Here is a 21103-nt window from a genome sequence, read left to right as displayed (position 1 = left end):
TGATTCGGGAAATAATTATGGCCTCTAGAAGGTCCACAAACTTCCTACATATTTCACATTTTGCTTAAAAGGCAGGGAGAAAATAAGTTTCATCTGAATCAGACCAAAATTGTTGTCCTTGGAAGTTCAACAAGCTATAACCAGCGGCTGTCAGGCAATTTATACGTCCACATTTTGTGATATAAACAACCATCGATGCCAGACAAGCCACGTCCACATTTTACAGGAGATGGATAGAGAACAAGCCAAAAACAAAGGTTTTTTTTGTACAATCAGGGGCCATAATTCAGAAAGTTATGGTCTGAAATGCGCAAATATCAAAAGGAACTGAGATCTTTGGGATATAAAGATATGTTTTAAGTTTCATCAAAATCGGATAAAAATTGTGACCTATAGAGGGTCCACAACCTTCGTACTACATACTTTTCCACAATTTGCGTACAAAGAGCGGCCATTTTGTCAGGCAGTTTCATTTCGATTTTCCCGAAAATGGTGATATATTTAAACGGTTTTTGAAATTGGAAAAAAAATTGTCACCTCTAGAGAATCCACAAGTTAAAAATGCGATTTTTCGTACCATCAAGGGCCATAATTCAGGAAGTTGCGATCCGATATGCGCGAATATCGAAAGAATCAAGATCTTTGGATTATAAACATGTATTTCAAGTTTCATAAATATAGGGTCAAAATTGTGACCTTAAGAGGGACCACAATCTTTATATACCAGATCTATTTGCGTACGAGGGGCGGCCATTTTGTCCGGCAGTTTTGGTCCGATTTTCACGAAATTCGAACTCAACCAACATTATGGTGTAACGGGGATATTCGAACGTAATAATTGTGACCTTAAGAGGGACGGACGGACAAGGGCGACAGCATAATACGTCCACATGAAAATGTGGCCGTATAAAAATATTTCACAGAACTACAGACAGGAAGGTTTGATGCACACCAAAATCAAACTATATATATCAAGAGCTTTCGATCCTTAACATAAGTTCAGATTCAAATGAACCGGACATTGTGGTCGAGTGCCCCATGTAGCTATAATTTTTCCTACTGAAAGTTGTACTCGACACGGCGAATGTACACGCTTAAAGATACATTATGGGAGATTCGATAACGAATTGGCAGTTCTCACTATAATAGTTAAAAACTAAATAACGTAAAGGCAATTTGCTGAAAATTTCATTCAAGTTGATCCACTATGAATCGAGAACTAAGCGAATGAAATTTCTACCTAGCCTCGGTCAGCGTTACTAAAGTCAGTACGCTAAACAGCATAGTCTCGATTATCCATTTAATCGTTAAATCGAGACGGAAAGTTATGCAGTAAATCGGCTCACAACCCACTTAAGATCGCAGGCTAGCGATGCCATTTAGAGTTGATTATGGTCTGGATAAGTTAATTAATGTCTAATTAATAATTTAGATAACATTTCAGGCCGAAAGAAAGACCTGCAATAGGCAGGTTGAGCTCTTGCATAATGTATGTTTAAGTGGTCTGTCTAGAAGTGATGTCTGGCTAGTCACGCGGTGCGATAACACTCAGTGCAAGAGTCTATGAGTCTATAAATAGCCATCGCACGTGAAATTTTCTACACATCTATCAACTATTACAGACGTAAAAAATCTATTTTTAGCGATTCTGAATAGAAGTAATATTTAAATTTTTTTTAGAAATTAAGTTCGTTTTATTTTTTAAATTGCTTTATCATTAACTATACCGTTAGGAGTGGCATCTTTTGGTTTAGTACAAAAATATTTCTGAAACACTCGGGTTAGGTAAGAACATGATACTAGCAGTGGTTTCATTTTACTTTTACAAGGTTCTTAAAACAATTGTTGAGTTGCCTAACGTGCGTGTTTTTAAATTCAATTTCTTGTTCTAGCTTTCTGTTATGTTTCGTAAAAAAGTAGTCTTGATTATCCCAGCCTGTCAATCAGACGGGGAATGGTTGGTAGACTGGTCAAGCGAGACTAAAAACCGATTTTTTTACTCAAAAGTGCCCGTAACCATTATTCAGTCTATTATAAATTGATGGTTAAATGGTCATAGCTTATTAAGTACAACATTGCCGTTTATAAATGTGCGAAACTGATTTAAGGCTTGGTATATATATATATATATATTGTGGTGTAATTGTCGAGATATTTGGAGATATTTATTTATTGTGGGGCACCCTAATTGTGGCCTCTGGAACGTCCACAAACTATGCACATAGTTCACATTTTGCGTAAACGGCGAGGAGGATGGGGGGGGGGTAACTTCAGAACGGAAGGTTCAATGTGCTCCAAAATCGAACTCATCTAAGATCATTTCATCTGAATCGGAAAATAATCGTGGCCTCTATAGGCTCCACAACCTAGGTATATGTATTACATGCTTTGCTACATTTGTGTAAAGGGAAACGGTCATTTTGTTGGGAAATTATGGTTTCCTTTTTAGGAAATGACTGGAGTTTGACGAACATATTTTTAAAAGGTTTTTAAAATTTTAAAAAAAAAATAATTGCTACCTCTAGTGGGTCTACAAGCACTCGGCAGACTCCAATACCCTACATCTAACCTCGGCTGTATGACGAATTCCCCCGTTGGATCTACTTTCAAGTTCCCGGATTAAAAATAGCAGCGCCCATGAAGACGCACGTGACGAGTGTTTTATGATACAAAGTTGTCAAAGTTTGAAACTGTTTTTCTTTCAAGTTTATCTGATTTTCTTTAAACAAAGGACAACTTTGCTATGAAAACTCAACACATTCTTCGAACGACCCATTTTGAGAACTTCTTTCTAAAAGCGGCAAGTTTTCCTTATAAGTAAACCGGTAGCCGCATCACAATTGTATGGGTGTTTATCACTTACCATCATACAGACGAGGTAAGATGTAGGGTACCGGAGTCTGCCGAGTGGGTCCACGAGCTAAAAATGTGATTTTTCGTTCAATCAGGGGTAATCCATGAAGTTACGGCCCGCTACATGCCAATATCGAATAGTCCGGGGTTCACAAGCTAAAAACGTGATTTTTCGTACAATCAGGGGGACTAATCCAGGACTTTATGGCCCAATACGCGCCAACATCGAACTGAAGTGAGATCTTTGGGATATAAACACATGTTTCATCAAAATTGGCTTTTAAATAATGTGAACGCTAGACGGTCTAAAAGCTAAACTTGATTTTCCACGCAATTAGGGACAATAATCAATGAAATTAAAAAGAAAATCCAACAAAAGCTCAATGGAGAACGTATGAATTTGGATTTCAGAAGCAGAAGCAACGGGTAAAAGATATTCAGCGACCACCTTCAGTCACGCTAAACATAGAACAGTCTTGACCATTATATGTCAAAGCCAACGTAGTCATTCAAACACAAAAGAACAATATTAAAGTACCAAAATATTATAACTTTTAATCAAAGTTTTTAAAATCTGTAAATTATTTTTACAATTATACAATAACTGTCACTTTATGTCTGATTCACTTAACTGTATCTACATATTACGTATCCACAGAAAGTGAAAAGAAAACGCGAACTTCCCTTATGCACGGTTCCCACCGTCGTGCGATGCGTTGCGATGGGATTGTTCATACTGAGTCCACGATCTGGTAATTGCAGATATGTTAAGATACGTTTCGATACGATCAACACGATTGCTAAGACTGGCCACCATATATGATAAGACCTGACAGGACTTCAATCGTAGTACGAATCGTGATAGTGAGAACCTAGCATTAATAAGCATATTTACTGTGTATATTATTTATAACCGTTCTAAAACATCCTTGTGTTGTCGCTCAAAACTTAACAAAATACACTTAACTATACCTTATAAGGAGAATACAGCATGTATTTATATATTTGTAAACAACTAAAAACTAATAACATGCATAATTATTTCTTTAAAGTTATTTTGAAATCTATTAGGTATTTTGAAAAAATCTGTAACTAAAATTAAACACTAAAGTTTATATATTGCCGAACAGACAGGCACCGTAGGCTTAAGCCCCACAGGTTATATGAAATCAAACTGTTCTTCATTAAATGCCACTCTTCACATCACGATATAAAAGAAACAAGCCAATAGTGAGGCTGATATCCCTTCGATATTCGCGCATATCGGATCATAACTTCCTGAATTATGGCTCTTGATTGTACTAAAAATCACCTTTTTTTTTAGCTTGTTCTCTATCCATCTCTTGCAAAATGTGGGTGTATCTTGGACGGCAGCCACTGGTCAACTGCATATTTATCTTTTTATAATTCGCACTCAATTAGAATCAAAGTTGTCGAGCTCCAACCACCAAATTGCTCATCATCAAACTTAGTCCAGGTATTCGAACTTGGTCAAGTTATCGATGTAATGATATACGCCATTCTCACTCCAAAGTCTCGACCAATCAAATTGTTCATCATCGAACTTAGACGAGGTATTGGTATATTGAAACTATACTCCAAGTTTGATGCAATAGCCTAAGCAGAAAATGCCCGTCATCAAACTCAGTCAAGGCATTCACCTAATAAACACCTACATCAAGTTTAAAAATTCTAGCTCAATTCGATAATAAAGCACACATATACATGTACAACAATGTTTTTATTTATAAACTTGCAAATACCGCAACATAAAAGTCCGATAACTTCACAACTATCATACCTCCTAGTTATATGTAAAGGTGGTTGTTTTTAAGAAGACATTCTCGTTTTACAAACTTTGAGCTTATTTGAGGATATTTTATAGCTAAACAAACTTTACTGTGTATGTATGTATTACAGGAATTGAAACCATAAAATTTACTTATATAATCCATTCATTTCTCTGGTCAGGGTAAGTCAGTCGGTGGGTTCTTTAATCGAGATCGAAGGCCTTGTTCAAAATTTGAACTGTACGTCCTGATGTACTGGAGCGAATTATATTTTCTAATTTGAACAGATATTACTGTCCTTATCCTATTGTACTACTATAAAAAGAAAAATTGATTCCCCGACACTTCCTGTCCGACAGACGAACAGAAGCCTATTTATATGGAATTCTAGTGTAGGAGATTTGCTTAAAAAATATGCAACCCAAGATCATTTTAGTCAAACATTTGTGAAATTGGTCGAAACTTTCCAATTCCAAGAGGTTAGGTATAAAGTAATACTAATAATATAATAGGCCTAAAACAGTCCCAGGGAAAGGCTAAATTAGCCCTGAAGACGCCGTAGGGTCGACAAATCTGGGCACTAATGTAAAAGTTATTTAAATATAGATTATTTCATCCAAATATTAGTATATATATATATATATATATATATATATATATATAAAAATATATGTTGATGGAAAATATTTTATATATATATATAAAATATTTTCCATCAACATATTTATTGCATGAAAGTACCTACGTTCCTCGAGAATATAAAATTAAAATAGGGTTCAATTATTTCAGGGTAAAAAAAAATTGAAATTTATTCTGGAGGTAGACTTTGGTAAATTATATGTACTCTCGCGCAATACAGATTATAATAAATAATATATTTCGATCATCTGGGCCACTTTAGCGTTTGTGTCGAGTGGACGTTAAATCCCATTTCTCTCTCTCACTTTAAGACAGACTTTGGCAAAACGATGATACCGTAATTAAGTATTTATATGAATCTTACCGTATGAAAACAATAAACGGTTCCAAGAAAATTTAAAGAACGTAATATAAAGTATCTAAAACAAAAACATGTAAATATTATCATGACCTCATATTAGGCTTCTCACCCACAAATTATACAACAGTAAATAAATCGCCACCGGAGTATATCTATTTTTCTATTTCACTTGTCCCCGAAATTTTAATTTCTAAGTTTGTATGGAAGTCACGGTATTGTTGTTTAGATATTGTTTTCTTGTGTATAATTTATGTTTTATTAAAGATCTATAAACAATCTTTGACGAATAATATTACAGACAATCGCCATGCCAAAATTAAACATAAATCAAACTATATTATTTATTTTTTCCTCCACTGATGTCAATTTGAAAAAAAAATGGGAAAAAAAAAACAAAACACAAATCAACACCAAAAATTCAGACTGGCTTAAAAAAAAAATAGTGTGTATTGAAACTTAGGGAACGATGTCTATCCCACAAGCCTGTGGTAGTCACTCATCAAAACAGCCCCCTCTAATCTAAATAATCGACCTTTAGAAATCAGTAGAACGACAAAACGTTACGCAGTGTATAAAACCTCTTAACAGTCTAACCCACAAATAAGTGGTAAACTCTCGTGGCATTCTATATTTTAAGCAATATGAAATATGCTCTAAATACCCACAAAGATAATATCAGCCGTTATTAGTCATAATTGATGTATCATAATTCTTCAAGTGATGAATGAAGCAGGTGACGGATAGTATATGAAACCGCAAAACTTCATACAAACCACACAATTTAGATTAGCTATACATAATAATAATAATTATGTCTTCTATATAAGGAAATGATATCATGTTCACCATACTGCAATCTTTACTCCAAATTATCAATAACCACAATAACAACCCAAAATTGACAGGTGAACAGATCTTCCATTCTGAACTGTCAAAACTAAAGTTTAATGGTTTCTGTCAAGAAGTTCAAAGGCAGTTGATAATTAAGTTGGAAGTTTTTAAATCCTGAAAATAGTTTACTTTCTACGGAAAGCTTTGTTTCCGCTATGTATAGGTGGATAGAACTAATAATGCTTGACACATACATTTTTTAAAAATAGTTTTACTGGCACGTCAATATATAAATTGATACAGTCTAGTTAAATTAAGCCTTTACAATTTTGTTAAATGCAATGGATCATTTGATTACTACAATGACAGTGAAAAACAACAACATTTAAATGGATTCTTAACAGAAATTATAGGCTTAACTATCAAATTTATAAACAGGTTGTTAATTTCTGAGAAACGGGATGAATAAAATTGTAGGAACAATTCATTAACTCAAATTATAAAAGAAATCCAACCTGGGATGAGTGATAGAAGCAATCCATTAACTCAAATTGTAAAAAAAATCAAAAGATTGCAAAAGGACCGAAACAGAATATGAACAGGTCTATTCTTATTTCAAGCAAACTTGTAATTATAGCAGGATTGAAAGCCAATAAAAAGAGAAAGGCAAAGTCCCTTTGACAATTTATAAAAATGAAAACAGATTGTAATTCATTGTAAAAACAAAATCCTCTTTTATTCAATTAACAAGGGTCGTTAATATGAAATATGTGTGTATATATACCTTCTTTCTACCAAAGGCGAATGTTGGTCTATGTTTCACCTACTTGTAGCGATGGCTGTCGAATAATGTAGTGGTTTTTTTTTAGAAATTTCCTAGATCAGAACGGGGCATTTCTGAAAAAAAGAGACAGAAATATTTTTTAAAATGCGTTATTATGACAAAAATGACGTGAAAGAGGTACAATATTGAATACTAAAATAACAGTATAAGCCTTACCATGATGCAGACAGTGACGCCATCTTGATAATTTCAAGCTTTCTAGATTGAGCCTCGGTCTCAAAACAAGTCAAACCATACGCACTCGTTAAAATTAGTCACATGAAAGACGAAATGCGATTTGCTTATCATATAACTGCTGATAAACCAGCATAATTATTTTGATTGGAATGTAATATTAGTGGCAATCATTGAGCCTCAAATAGGTAGTCGACGCTCTGTTCATTGAACAAAGTCATTAACTAATATTCATTTTCATAATAATTTATACTTTTGATTGTGTTTTTACAATAAGTCATTGTTACATGATATTTCTTATTCTGAAAATCTGAATAAATAACACCCCGTGAACGACGAATCGGGTGTTTTCGGGTCCAGTTATGGAAAAAATAAAATAATTCTGAAAATATCTGAATAAATAAGCTATGAACGAATGGGCGTTTTTCGTGCCCTTAAAACTGTTTTACAGTTCAGGAAAAAATAAATTAATTCGGGATTTGTGGAATTCAAATTCGACAAGGAGATAGCTTCTTAAATTAATACTTTTATTCTGAAAAATCCTAAAAGAGGTTTTGTTTGTTTTTTTGTAGAATATTCACATATTTAATATATCGATGGTGTTGAGAAAAACTCACACCAATTAGAAAAGACCTTTCGTCATAATAGCACATAATATGTAAATTTGTATTTCACGAAGCAACAATAATCTTTATAAAACATTCGAGGTTCGTGTTTCACCGGCCACTCCCATAAATAAAACACACCAATCATAGAAGCATATTTAGTAGTCGACGTTACCTTTTTCTTGGTCTTCCCTTTACGGACCAATGACTCACAACCATAAGTCGACTAAACGCGGATGCTAACTCGGCAAAAATACAAATGAATGTGTCTATTGTGTCCATCAGACGTATCAATATAGCTATTCACGTTTCTGTCATATCGCATTTCTTCTACACTCTCTTTTCCCTTTACTTGTACAAACTAAGAAACATTTTCCCGAAAATTTATCAAGATTTTGGCGACGAAGGGCTTATCAATATTCCAAGAACACAAATGATACTTTGGGCAACCAAAACATCGCAGATACGCACGAAAGTCTAGGCCTACAATGAAAACATAAATACTAATCACCGACAAGAGCGATTCTTTTGTCAATTGCGAACAAATGTTTTGCCAATCTCGCCTAAGTATTGCAAAAGTGACCATCAAGGTAAGTTATGTTATAGATATGCACATTTTACGTCATATCCAAAATTTAAATGATTTCATAAAACGTTGACAAAATTATGAAAATTTGGACAAAATTGGTTTTTCTAATCACTTACATGAACCGACAAGAGCTTTTTTTTTATTGTAATTTTCACATATCCATAACTTTGTCAAATTTTTATGAAATCATCATTATAAGATAGTGTTGATCTTAGAGCGGTCTTAAGGTGTCCCTAAAATGTATTCTTTTTCGCTCACTAATACATGCAGACTTGCTTTGTTTAAACATACATTATGTAAGAGCCAAATCTGCCTATTGCATGTCTTTCTTTAAGGCCTGAAGTGTTATATAAACTATTAATTAGACATTTATTAACAAAACAAGACCATAATCAACTCTCGATGGTATCGGATACTTGAGATTTTGACTAGATTAGAACGGTTCGCCATTTAAAAATTTAATTTAAAAATGGGAAAGCGAGGCTAAGTCTCGAATATACCAGTGCTCTGGTTACCACAATGCATACATCTTGTCAAAACTACAAACAGTGATAACTTGGGTCAGAATAAAGTAATTTAAATGAAATTTCCAATATTTTTATTTTGCATTATCTATTTTCGAACTATTATAGTAAGAATGGTCAGCTCTTTATTTAAATCTTAACTAATGTATCTTTAAATTCCGGTATTCACCTTCGTAGATTTTCAAATTAGGTTTTCAGTGTGATGTACTATAAATGAAAATGCGAATTCCGGAGACCGGTCTCCGAAATTTGGATTGGTTTGTCTCGAATTAAAAGCGGTGCGTCACAATACATTTTTTTTAGTCTCGGTCACCCAGAACCTCCTAGTCTTGACCGTACAGGGGGTCTGGGAACGTTGTCAATATTTGACGAAAAGTCCATTGCCCGGGAGTTTGGTTTTTAATGTGGTTGATTATCCAGTATCTTCTGGCCAAGTCAAGTAAGAGTTGCGCCCCTTCCCGCAATAAATCCCATAATTCTTGCATTAATATAAACAAACATGAATCGTGACGACGAATTAGGATTAATTTTAAAAATATACATATGGCCCATGAAGAGAGGAATTTTACAATAAAAGAAAATAAGAATGTTGGATATTGAACTGGCATGCAATCTAATGGATTTTTTGAAATGGCATTCTTGAATTAATTTCATGGGCGTCATCATCTTCTTTTAGGACTAGTTACCTCCTTAGACTTTGTTTTTGATAATGTAAAAGACCGGATAATCTAGTCAATGACCTATTGTTCTCAAATGTTGACAACTCATCCAGACTAATATTCGTAGAATATTTTTCTGGGTGATAGAGACTACAGTGTATTCGGATTGAATTCAAATTGAAATGTGCCACACAAAATGCACGTAACTAGAAGAAATGAAGATCAGTCATATCCAAGATGGATGCGCCAGTTATTCGTATTCGTGATCGTCTGTTGCTAATGTTTAATTTCTTGCCATTGAGTGTCGGGCACAATTTAGTCTGCACCAGAATCAAAGGCGAATGAGGATGATTACTCTTCTGGTCGCGTTTGCTATGTATCAAGTCTATAGGCCTTAAATGAACAGCCGTGATCTGAACACACCATATCTTTGTACTTGAATTTTTAGCTGGTTATGTTACCGCAGTGCATGAATTCAATGAGTTATATTTTGTGATGGGTTCACAAAGTTAACCCTTTGACTCAAGTTAAGGGTTGATTCACCCCAACAGCGTGGATTTCTTTATTAGACCACCCTAAACCAACACACATATATTTTAGTAATACTGGAGTTTAATGAAGTTTCCAAGTGCTGGGTGTTTTCGGGTTTTTTCATCAGAAGATTTTTTGATGAAGGCGTTTCTGGGGCTTGTTTTTCAAATCGTCTTAGAATATGCGGTGGTAAAGGTAAAACGATGGCTTGAATAGGCTAAGTCATGGTATAACAAGAAACGGGAAAGAAACATGATTTGACAGACATCATGAGGAGTTTTAAGAAAGCTTCCGGTCTCTCTAAATAATAATAATTTGCGATCTTTATGAAAATACTTATTTTTCAACGTAATCCCACTTGATATCAATGCACTTGTTCCACCGTTTCTCTAGCATATTTAAGCTGCCAGAAAACCAGTCTGTCACGTGATCCTAAAAACTCCTTCACACCCGTCCCGATAAGTACAGATTTGAGTTGTGGGAAGAGGCAGAAGTCAGAGGGAGCTAGATCTCGAGAATGGGTTGAGTGAGGGAGTTCTTGAAACCACAGTCCTGTGCAGCGGAATGTGAACTTTAGCATTTGTCTGGAGAAGCCAAATACCCCGGTTTGAGTTATGGGAAAAGGCAGAAGTCAGATGGAGTTTGATCTCTCTCGAGAATGGGTTGACTGACTGAGGATCTTGAAGCCACAGTCCTGTTCAGTGGAGTGTGAACTTGAGCAATAGAATGGAGCATCCAAACACCCCGGTTTGAGTTGTGGTAAAAGGCAGAAGTCAGATGGAGCTTGATCTCTCTCGAGAATGGGTTGACTGAGCGAGGATCTTGGAGCCACAGTCCTGTGCAGCGGAATGTGAACTTGAGCATTTGCCTGGAGCAGCCAAACACCCCGTTGCTTTTCTTTGATTTGATCACGTTACCTGCGCAATCCATATGCGTAATATGCACCATTTATGGTGGAACCCTCTTTAGATAATCTATCATAATTGTGCCCTTCTATTCTCAGGTCATAGCCTTGCCTCTGGAAGGCGTTCTTTTGAACTTTTGGGGCGTTGGTAACATAACGTGCTTCCACTGCATACTTCGTCTTTTTTCAAAATTATGTTTGGCATATCACCGGCCATGAGCAAAGGTGGTTTCAAGGCGGACGTAGATTGCCGAACAGTACCAGACACCCAACAAACATATCTTGTTAGACAAAGTAACATACTGTCCCCATTGTAATAAAGTATTTTCAGCTCATGGTGGGTTTTTTCTATTTTAGGGCACACGCAAGGGTTGGGGGGGGGGGGGGAGGGACTTTACGGTAAATAATGATTAGCTCCACTTTTGTAAAGACACGAGTCAGGGCCAACAACGCCATGCGTTTTTTGTGAAAACACTGTAAATAGCCAAATACTTTCTGTTGCTGAATATTTGACGAAATCTAGTTTTAATAAAGTACCCACAATGAGGCCTTTACCGTAGATAATGATCACAGACCCACTTTTGTAATGACACAAATCATAGCAATAACTCCATAACTATTTTGTGAAAACACTGTAAATCGATTGAGACCACCTTTATCCCATATTAGCAACAATATAGGTCGGGGACAATACATCTGAAAACACACAAAGTGATGGGTGTCATCTCTAATATGAAATATTTCTTTGTAGAGTGAATACGAATACGAAATGTCCGCTTGTCAACACCTGTATGGGTCTGGGGCAATAACTCTGTAACTGCTTTTGAAAATAGAGAATTGTCTTCTTTAACCTCATACTTACTAATTGGTCGATAACTTAACTCTATAATGCATTCACGAGTTCCGCGATGAACACTTACAATATAACGCAATATGCGGCAACAACCAGATATCTTTTGCTACTCAGATGTAATATAGATTTTGCAAAATCAATTTATTATCAAAATAAAATAGTTATTCCATGTTCAAGCTGGCGCATTTGTAAGAGTGGTTGTTGATAAACCCAGTATAGGTAAAATCACAATATTCATTCAAGAATTGTTCACCTCGCGTATTTTTTAACCAGATAATGGGGGCATGTTAGGTTCTTTGCTTTGTCGCATTCAAGTTTTACGCCAAGCTATGCCAAACAAAAGTTACAGATCGCCATGCAATTAACACGGAGGGATTTATCAGTAACTTACTCCATATGCCAGCAGTATAAGTCATGATATTGTCGCTCGTCTAAAAACAATTTCTTGGCAAACAAGTAGTTCATAATTGTCAATGGATCTGTTTCAAATTTTAATAATTCACCCAGTCCATTGGAAAACAGCAACTCGCGGGGTTAAAAATATTTGCTGCATTTGCTCGTAGAGTTAATACCTCTTAAACCACCAGTGACGGGGTAGGGTGTGCTTACATTCTAGGACACCACTTCCCATTCCCATTAATTTTGATATGCTTTTGTGATCAAAAGATATCATCAGGTCGTCGCGTAACAATTTTAAAAGATTCCTGACAAGTACCTCCAAAATTAATACCTATGATTTTCATTTGACGCCTAAAGCTTATATATATTTATGAATTATAACTTTTCCGGAAAGCTATCAAAACGATAGTATCTAATAGTGATATCAGCTGTCCCGCGCAAAGCACCAGTCACTGTTATAAAATCATATAAATACGCCAACTGATAAGTAAATAAGCAGACAATAAGTGCCAATGAAAGGATGGGCGATGATAATAGTCACAGTTTGTCTCAATAATCTCTTGGTGGCGATCATCTAAGTTGTCTCAGAGAAACAGACAAGTATGCGAATGTATAAGCAGATCATTCACATTTGATGTGAGACTGTTGGTTTATTATAATTTCCCATATACCACAAGATAGAAAATATCGCGAGCTGTGAAATATTGTTAACCTCGGGCTATTGTATTCATCTACTTCACAAGCAAATTTTAATCTTAGGATTAGGATTCAAGAATATTTAAATGTTTCGGTGAAAAATTTTCGTGTACCTTCCTTTTCACGTATCTTGCGGAAACCAATTTCTGATCTTAATAAATACAGTTTTTTGGGGGCAGGTACGAATAATAATGCTTCCTGTTTATAATAAAAATAACTGCAGTATTATACAAGTTAAATTACACATAATTATCCTTTCCATGTAATCGAAGCCACGGTGGCTAAGTGAGTAAGGTCGCGGGTTAGATCCAGGTGTTCGCCGAAAAAAGTTCATCGGGATTTTCCGGCGTGGTTTTCCCTTGTCAATGGCACAGGGCGGGGGGGGGGGGGGACAATGAAAGTTGTCTATAGTCGTTCGGATGGGACGAAAGACCGAGGTCCAATGTACACATTGGCGTGCACGTAAAAGATCCCTTGGCAGTCACAATTCGATATAAGAGTAAGCTGTAGCGCCGCTATCCGGGCAAAATTTCCCCCATAGCACACTGTATGGCGTACGCCCGTCTTCATCAGTCCAGTCGGAGCAGGACAGTAGGGCGTTAAATCCTATTTCATTTCATTTCCATATAATTGAAGTAAAAATAAGTAAACTATTACAGAATTTAAATAACCCATATATATATTTCCACAACCAGTAATATTTTAGGATCAAGATAATGTTAGCGTCAAGATAATTTTTGTGGTTGAGTATGCGTGCGTTTGTGTATATAACGTATTTTTAAGATTAAAATCTTGTAATTTTCATCAATAAAATATATTTTATTATATTAAAATCAATGGTTATTGGACGGATTAGCAAAGTTCGGTGTGTTCACAATTTGTGAATACAGATATTGCTTTAATCATAACGATTTAAAAATCCAATCTTGTTAAAGAAACTTTGCCATCTAAATATTTTTCTATGGAATAAACATGCTGTTCGACAATTTTTCAAAAAGTTTGGAATTGGCTATGGTGTATTTCTTTTTACAAAAAGATACAAATTACACAAATTTATTAAGAAGGCTCTAAGAATAGCAAAATTTCACAAATTAAATGTTGGATTGGGACCAGCAGCTATACGGTTGGATTTCGTTTGAAATTCCACAATTTCGAGAACTCTGCTACTGCATCGGCATATATTAGTTTTGCAAAACGTTTAAAATAAATTTGTTCAGCAGAATAATTGTACATTCAATACGAGACAGGAAAATAATCCTTTTCAATACGAGAATTTGATTTTTATAAATTTCAAACTTTTCTAGGTTTGGATTTGTATTTTGATATTGATGCAAAAATTGATGCTCGGGTTTTTCTAGGTTTGGATATGTATTTTGATCATTGATGCACAAATTGATGCTCGGGTTTTAGTATTTATATTAAATGAAATCGTTTTGTGTTCTAACATTCAATACATATTATGATTTCATTAGTATAATAAGATTTAAAAATTATATACTTACAAAATATTACGTCTGTTAAAATCGGCATTGTAACATAGTGAAAGATTTATATTAAATTAATGTGCAATACTGTTTTCTATTTTGTTTGTATTTCAGTATAATTTTTAGTATTACAGAAGGGTTTGTATGATGTTGAAATTTGCAGTAACTGTCATATTTTTTGTATAAAGGTTTAAATTTTATCATATTTATTAATATCTCAATTGAAGAAGAGTGGTCATTTCTTAAAGTATATAGAAGCAAAAATTAGGATCAACCGAGTTCATTAAATTTGTGTACTTTTTAAGCATTAAAACCTGGGAGTATGAATGTAATTTTTAAAAGTTGAAACAGAGGAAATTGAATGCACTTATCAGGTGTGTGTTTTATAGATTTATTGAAATTGTGTCAATTTAAGTAAAATAAAAGTAATTTTTCCCCCTCTTTTATGATGGTTGCGACGGAACATTTTACATGTATATATAAATAATAGATAAGATGCCCATTTCGTTTTAAAGAAATTTTACGGCATTGTATGTAGATAAAATAGATTAAATGAATAGTGTTCAGATGTCTGTTAACCATTTGTTTAATATTTCTATATATTTGGTAAAAACAAAGTCTGTAAAACATGCAACTTTGAAATATGTCGGCAACAGAAAGAAAATTACAATATTTTAAAAAACATAATACAGAATTAATAATGTTTTTGACTACTCCTTTACATGTTTAAAAAGACTTACCACTCTGCCTACGTCGCTTCAAGTCAATGGTATTTTAGGGTATATTTACAAAAAAAATCGGCGAAATTTCAAAATTCACCATAAAGAAATTTGAAAAATAGTATTTAGCTCAGTTTGTGACAACATTTTCGACTTTAAACTGAAGTCGTAGTTTTTGCATTTTTCTTTTAATTTGAATAACTACTTTCCTACCTGTTTGCTGGCAAACCAGAGCCAATTCACCCCCTTCATAGACATTATTCGTGCGCTTTCGGCCTTCTTTTGTGGCGATAGATCCTTCAGCCAATCATCTGCAGGCTTTCGGCTGCATGTGACTTATGCATGATACAAGTCACACTGGCAGGTCACACTAACTGAATACGAATATGCAATATTGGTTATAAAATTTTGGAGAGGTTCCAGAAATAATCTACGTAAACTAAACTGCTGTCAAATAACAAAGTACACTTCCGAATAAATTAGTGACATTATATCAAGCTCTGCAATATGTTTATGGTAACATGGGCTGTTTTCTTCAAAATATATAAAAAACAAATTTTAACATGCATACTAGAAACTATATTTTGTTTTAATTCACATTTTTTAGCCATTGATTTAGGTGTCGGGTATTTTTATAGGAATTATCATCACAGGTTTCATACTGATTATTAATTATTATTAATATGGTTTCACACTAACTGTTTCGACCATAATGTTTACTCATGGGATCGCTTTGAAATTTTTGGCCTTTACGTGTTTGACTTAGATGATAAAAGTTATATAATTCGAACTCGTCGAAATTGGTAACTTTACCTAGTCAAAAAGTTGCTATCCCTTTTGGAAAAAATTATTTCCTATATCGGGAAAATGCGATTCAAAAATTTCATTTTTTATTTTTCTTCTATTTTTTTAGTTCAGAATTGAGGAGTGTGACATTTTTAAAAAGCACTTGAAAAGTTAAGAAACCAATTACAATTCGTAACGGAAGTGACGTAATTTGTAGAAAACGTTCAATTTTGCCCTATTCGGGACGCTTTTTGGGGTTGTAAATATTATTTTACCTTAATTTAGTTTAGGTGGTATGAGGATAGCTCTGGAGCCTGTTTCACGAAATTTTTAACGAACATAAAATCCAAACTTTAATAATTTGATTGGATAATATTAGATTGATTTTAATGCTTAGCCAATCAAAATTGAGGTATCTACTAAAATTGGATTTTATCTTTAGTTAAGATTTCGAGAAACAGGGCCCAGGTAAATAAAACAAATATATTCATAGGCACCAGAAGTGAGGTCATTACTTGGGTTGAGTTTTAATGGGTTTTTTTAATATCTTCACATGGAAGATGTCCGTATACGATTATGTAGTTAACACAAATTAGCTTCTTACATCAACCATTGCCGGGAAATAGACAATTTTCCATAACCACTTTTCAAATTTGTTTGTATGAGCCGATTTTCACAATTTGATTACTGATGCAAATCGTCAGAATATCAAATCAATTAAATATTTTACTGTCACCAAGTTTTTAGTACCGTAATATAAAATGGAAATTTAAATGATTTTTCTGGATACATGTTGAATGGTTTCATTTATGTTCAAAGATATTTTAATAAAAAATCAGTATTAGTTGTTATTTTTGTAAGACATTTTACATATAGGGTTGTTCGGTTGACGGAATTTTACTAAATTCAACACATTCCTTCCAGGTTATCGCCCTTATCCGTAATAAACAAAAAGAGATTTAGGAATGTGCATAGTTTCTGTTTTTCTGTGAGTAATTTTCACGATCATATCAATATCAAAATAGTTTCAAACTTATTAAGATGTCGAGAAATAGTTAATTTTGCAAGAGTAAATTTTTATAGTTTTCGCATATTAATTAGACTTGACAAAAGGTGGTGTTTTTTTCTAAAATGATGTTTAAATATTTTGTTGATAATGGCGTCATCTGGACAAAACTGTAGTTTTGATCTTTCTCAGCCAGGTGAACATAGTGGTACCAAAAGAATATGATCGAACGTTTCTTTAAATGAAATAAATACCATTCGGTAAATTAATAATTTTTAAATAACTTTTCTGACCTTTTCCTAACCCTTCCAGGGCAACAATTTTAACTTATATTTGGGATTAAGAAGAATACCTACCGGTGAAACATGTCAAAGCTGCATGACAGATCAAATGTCAATTGTTTTATTATTGGCGCCAATGCCGATCGATCATTTGTCTGACAATATCAAATTTTTCACGGCTTTAACCAGGCCCAAATGTACTAAAATTAATTAGTTAATATTTAATTAAGAACACAAACCAAAATAACAGCGATAGATAACCTCCCAACTTGGATTCAATAGGATCAAAAAGAGACTCATCCAAAGATTTTACCAACAATTATATAGGTGACGCTGGCTTTTTATATCGTCTGCAGAGGATGTCGAATATTGCGTAATTTTCAATTCATCATATCTTTGTGAATATCGGTCTGAATTGAAAAGTTTGGACTGATATTCATTTTAGAGATCCAAATTGCACAATATTGTGGTTTGCGGCCTTCACATAACTTCGAATTTATATCGCCTATTCTATACGATTATTTTGAAGTCTTCGACAGTACAAAAAGACGTTAAATCTGTCCAAAATTTATCGGTTATGACCAACTTTATCGTATTTTGAACTTAGTAGAGGTGGATATTTTGAATTAAACAAAAGTGTGAACACTAATTTTCTCGGTTATTTTGCATTGCCACGATTCGCTAATTCACTCTTTTACAAAGCTCATGCAATCCGATTTCTCTATTTCCTTAGCAATATGTAATGTGTTAGTAGAGATGGTATAACTATTCATATTTTTCACCATATCTTGATTCTGTAAAAGTTGTGTAATTAATATCGACGCTAAGATTATTGGGATATCTGATTATGATGCAGAATTTCTGCATATCATCTTCTCGTATTCTATCCGTAATTAAACCAGTTTTGTTATTTCAAATTAGTACGTGAAATCAACTATGAAAAAGTCCTAAAAACTCATGGCTACCAGAAAAGGGGATATATCGGTGACATTTATTTTATCGAAAATGGAACTATGTGCTGTGCTGAAGATGCCGCCCACGCAAATATATAGATAGATTCGAGCAATTCACCACATCGACAGGACGAGAGTTGGTTTAAGTTCCATGACAACTAAACTTTACGAACTTGCTATTTCCTTTGTCTTTGTGTCTTGTAAGCAATTTCATGTAAAATGTGTCATATCTAGATCAATCACAGAGTACAGCGTTTCAAGGCAAAACAGTTTAAGTTATCCAGTATTCATATACTTAAACTATGATTCTCTTTCAAATATGTCATGTAGCCTATGTGAAGTAATAATACTACATAATAATGTTTGATCAGCAAGAAATAATTCCATCAAAATTATAACAAAAGTGTACAAATCTGAAATAATTTAAACAAAATATTCGAAAAGGATTTTAAAGAATCCTCCAAATAATAGTTAAAACATACTTTACTTAATGGTAACATTATTGATGGTGTAAACCAATTGGGAGATGCATAATTGGAACATATGCATTTCTTTAGAAAGTTATTTATTCAAAACAAGCTACAAAAATTAAAGAACTGTGCAATTCACTAAAATGTTATTCATGCACATTAAATCGCCAATTTTAACAAAGTTGAGATTAGCCGTAAAGTGGGTGTGCATGTACAAATACTTTTATAGATATAGAGAGGCGTGGTTTAAACCAAGATGTCATTTCCATCTCTAACTGGGTTACGTAACAACGCCCTGTCTGAGATTGAAACAGACTCAAAGTGTCACAGTTATGGCGTTAAGTAAACATCTTATGCGGACCTGCGCGTTCCGAGAGCAGAGTGAATGGATGGGCACACCTTCATTATGTGAGCGGCGACCTAAATCAGTTGATAAATGTTTTGTTTTACCCAACCAACGCATTAAAAATGCTGAAGCAGGCCAAGGAAAAGACAAATATTGGATTCGCAATGTCCAAATTTGGTTTTTGGAAGATTACTCAGACTTTGCATGTCCTATGACAGAATGATTACAAATGTTTTTCCAGATTTTCTATCACATTTGTCGATAAAAAATATGAAATGCTGCCTGTCGATGAGGCGCCTTTGATGACCATTCTCGAACAATGCAGCCTTATTATTTAATTATTGTTTCGTAAACATTTTAACATTTGGCAAAAGTTCCATATTATTAAAATTGTCCCCACGCATGCCCTCTTATATATTTAATGTTTCGAGGTTTAAATTAAGCTTTGGAATCAATAAATCACTGATGTTTGACATGACTGCGAAGGAGTGTAAACCTAAAATTATTTAGTTAAAGATAAATGTTATGTAGGTAAGGTATGCGTACGCTTTTTAGAACATATGACATCGCTTCTCATCTAAGTAATTATTAATATCGCTAACTAATTTCTGTTGTATACTGTTGTATTTCTAGATTACTTCAATAATATCAAGAAAAATTTACTTTTGTAAATAAAATAAGGTAAAAATCTATCAATGTTATTCCTAAACACTTTTTGTACAAGCATTATTTATATTTATTTATTCAGATACAGCCCTTCTAGATTTTAAAAAATCTAAATGAACTACAATTCTTTCTTAAATGTACTGGACACTGGTAAATATAGATGTCCATATACCTATAAACTGAATGAAATATTAATGATAGTAACACCCTGATTAGTTTTTGACCTCGCCCGGTACATGCGTCTTTAGCCACTAGTAGCGTTCTCTGGCTTGAAAAGCCGGCATATACATTGAGTGCATGGAATCATCTCGTACAAACAGATACCGTTATTGCGTAACGATTTTCATATCCATATAAACCAGAATTTAATCAATGATTGCAATCCCGGAAAAAAATCACAAAATAATTCAATAGGATATTCTATGAGAGATGAGGAATACCACTGTTTAGAATCGAGATTATGCATCCTGATTGAATCGCCAATTCTGCTTGTGATAATCAATCTGTTTCGTAGCGGTAATGCGTAACACTGTACATGTACAGGATGACTGGCCTTTACGGTCACGTTCGGTATAGATCTACGCGTGGCGTGACATCATTATGGCGTCAATAAAATGTATGTTGTTTACATCGGACGTAGTAATACAAACTGGTCCTGGGCCCTGTTTCACAAAAACTTAAATCTCCTTAAAATCGTCTTAAACTAAAATTCCATCCTAACTTAAGATAGATGCGTTTCACAAAACGATTTTATGCATATTAGGTAAAATCCACTAAAATAATATTGTAAGTTAAAATTGTATCTTAACTTACAATAGTGGCGTTTCACAAAACTATTTTAGGGACAATTTTAACTAAAATCTATTGTAACTTAGGACAGCCGTCACCCTCTCCTAACATAAAATCACGACATTAACAAACATTAATTAGAGCTATTGCGACATATAGATATATTTGGAATAATGATAATATTGCCAATGGCCCGGGTTATATAATTTAAACATACTATCATTCACAAAAATAATTTTCATTCAATTTCTTTTCATTGCATGGGAAATATAGCTGCGGCCCACCCGTTTATTTTATTGTAAGTCAACATAAGCAATTAGATGACGTGCCAAATTAAAATCCCAAGAACAA

At 34.0% G+C, this 21103-nt stretch overlaps 1 long non-coding RNA gene across 1 annotated transcript in view; it reads right to left on the bottom strand.

The window, feature by feature from the left end:
• The window catches only part of LOC126830054 (uncharacterized), a 203973-nt gene extending 188248 nt beyond the window's left edge, over positions 1 to 15725 (bottom strand). Inside the window, exons 1-2 of the long non-coding RNA XR_007683673.2 lie at positions 15669 to 15725; positions 7259 to 7371 (exon numbers count right to left, since the gene is read on the bottom strand). This is a non-coding gene — a long non-coding RNA (uncharacterized LOC126830054). The remainder of the gene's footprint in view (positions 1 to 7258; positions 7372 to 15668) is intronic.
• Positions 15726 to 21103: the final 5378 nt, after the last annotated feature.

The sequence above is a fragment of the Patella vulgata genome, chromosome 8 (assembly GCF_932274485.2).
Source record: "Patella vulgata chromosome 8, xgPatVulg1.2, whole genome shotgun sequence".
In the NCBI taxonomy this organism is placed as follows: Eukaryota; Metazoa; Mollusca; class Gastropoda; family Patellidae; genus Patella; species Patella vulgata.
The sequence above is the reverse complement of the archived record's forward strand: the minus strand, read 5'-3'. Positions and strand labels throughout refer to the sequence as shown.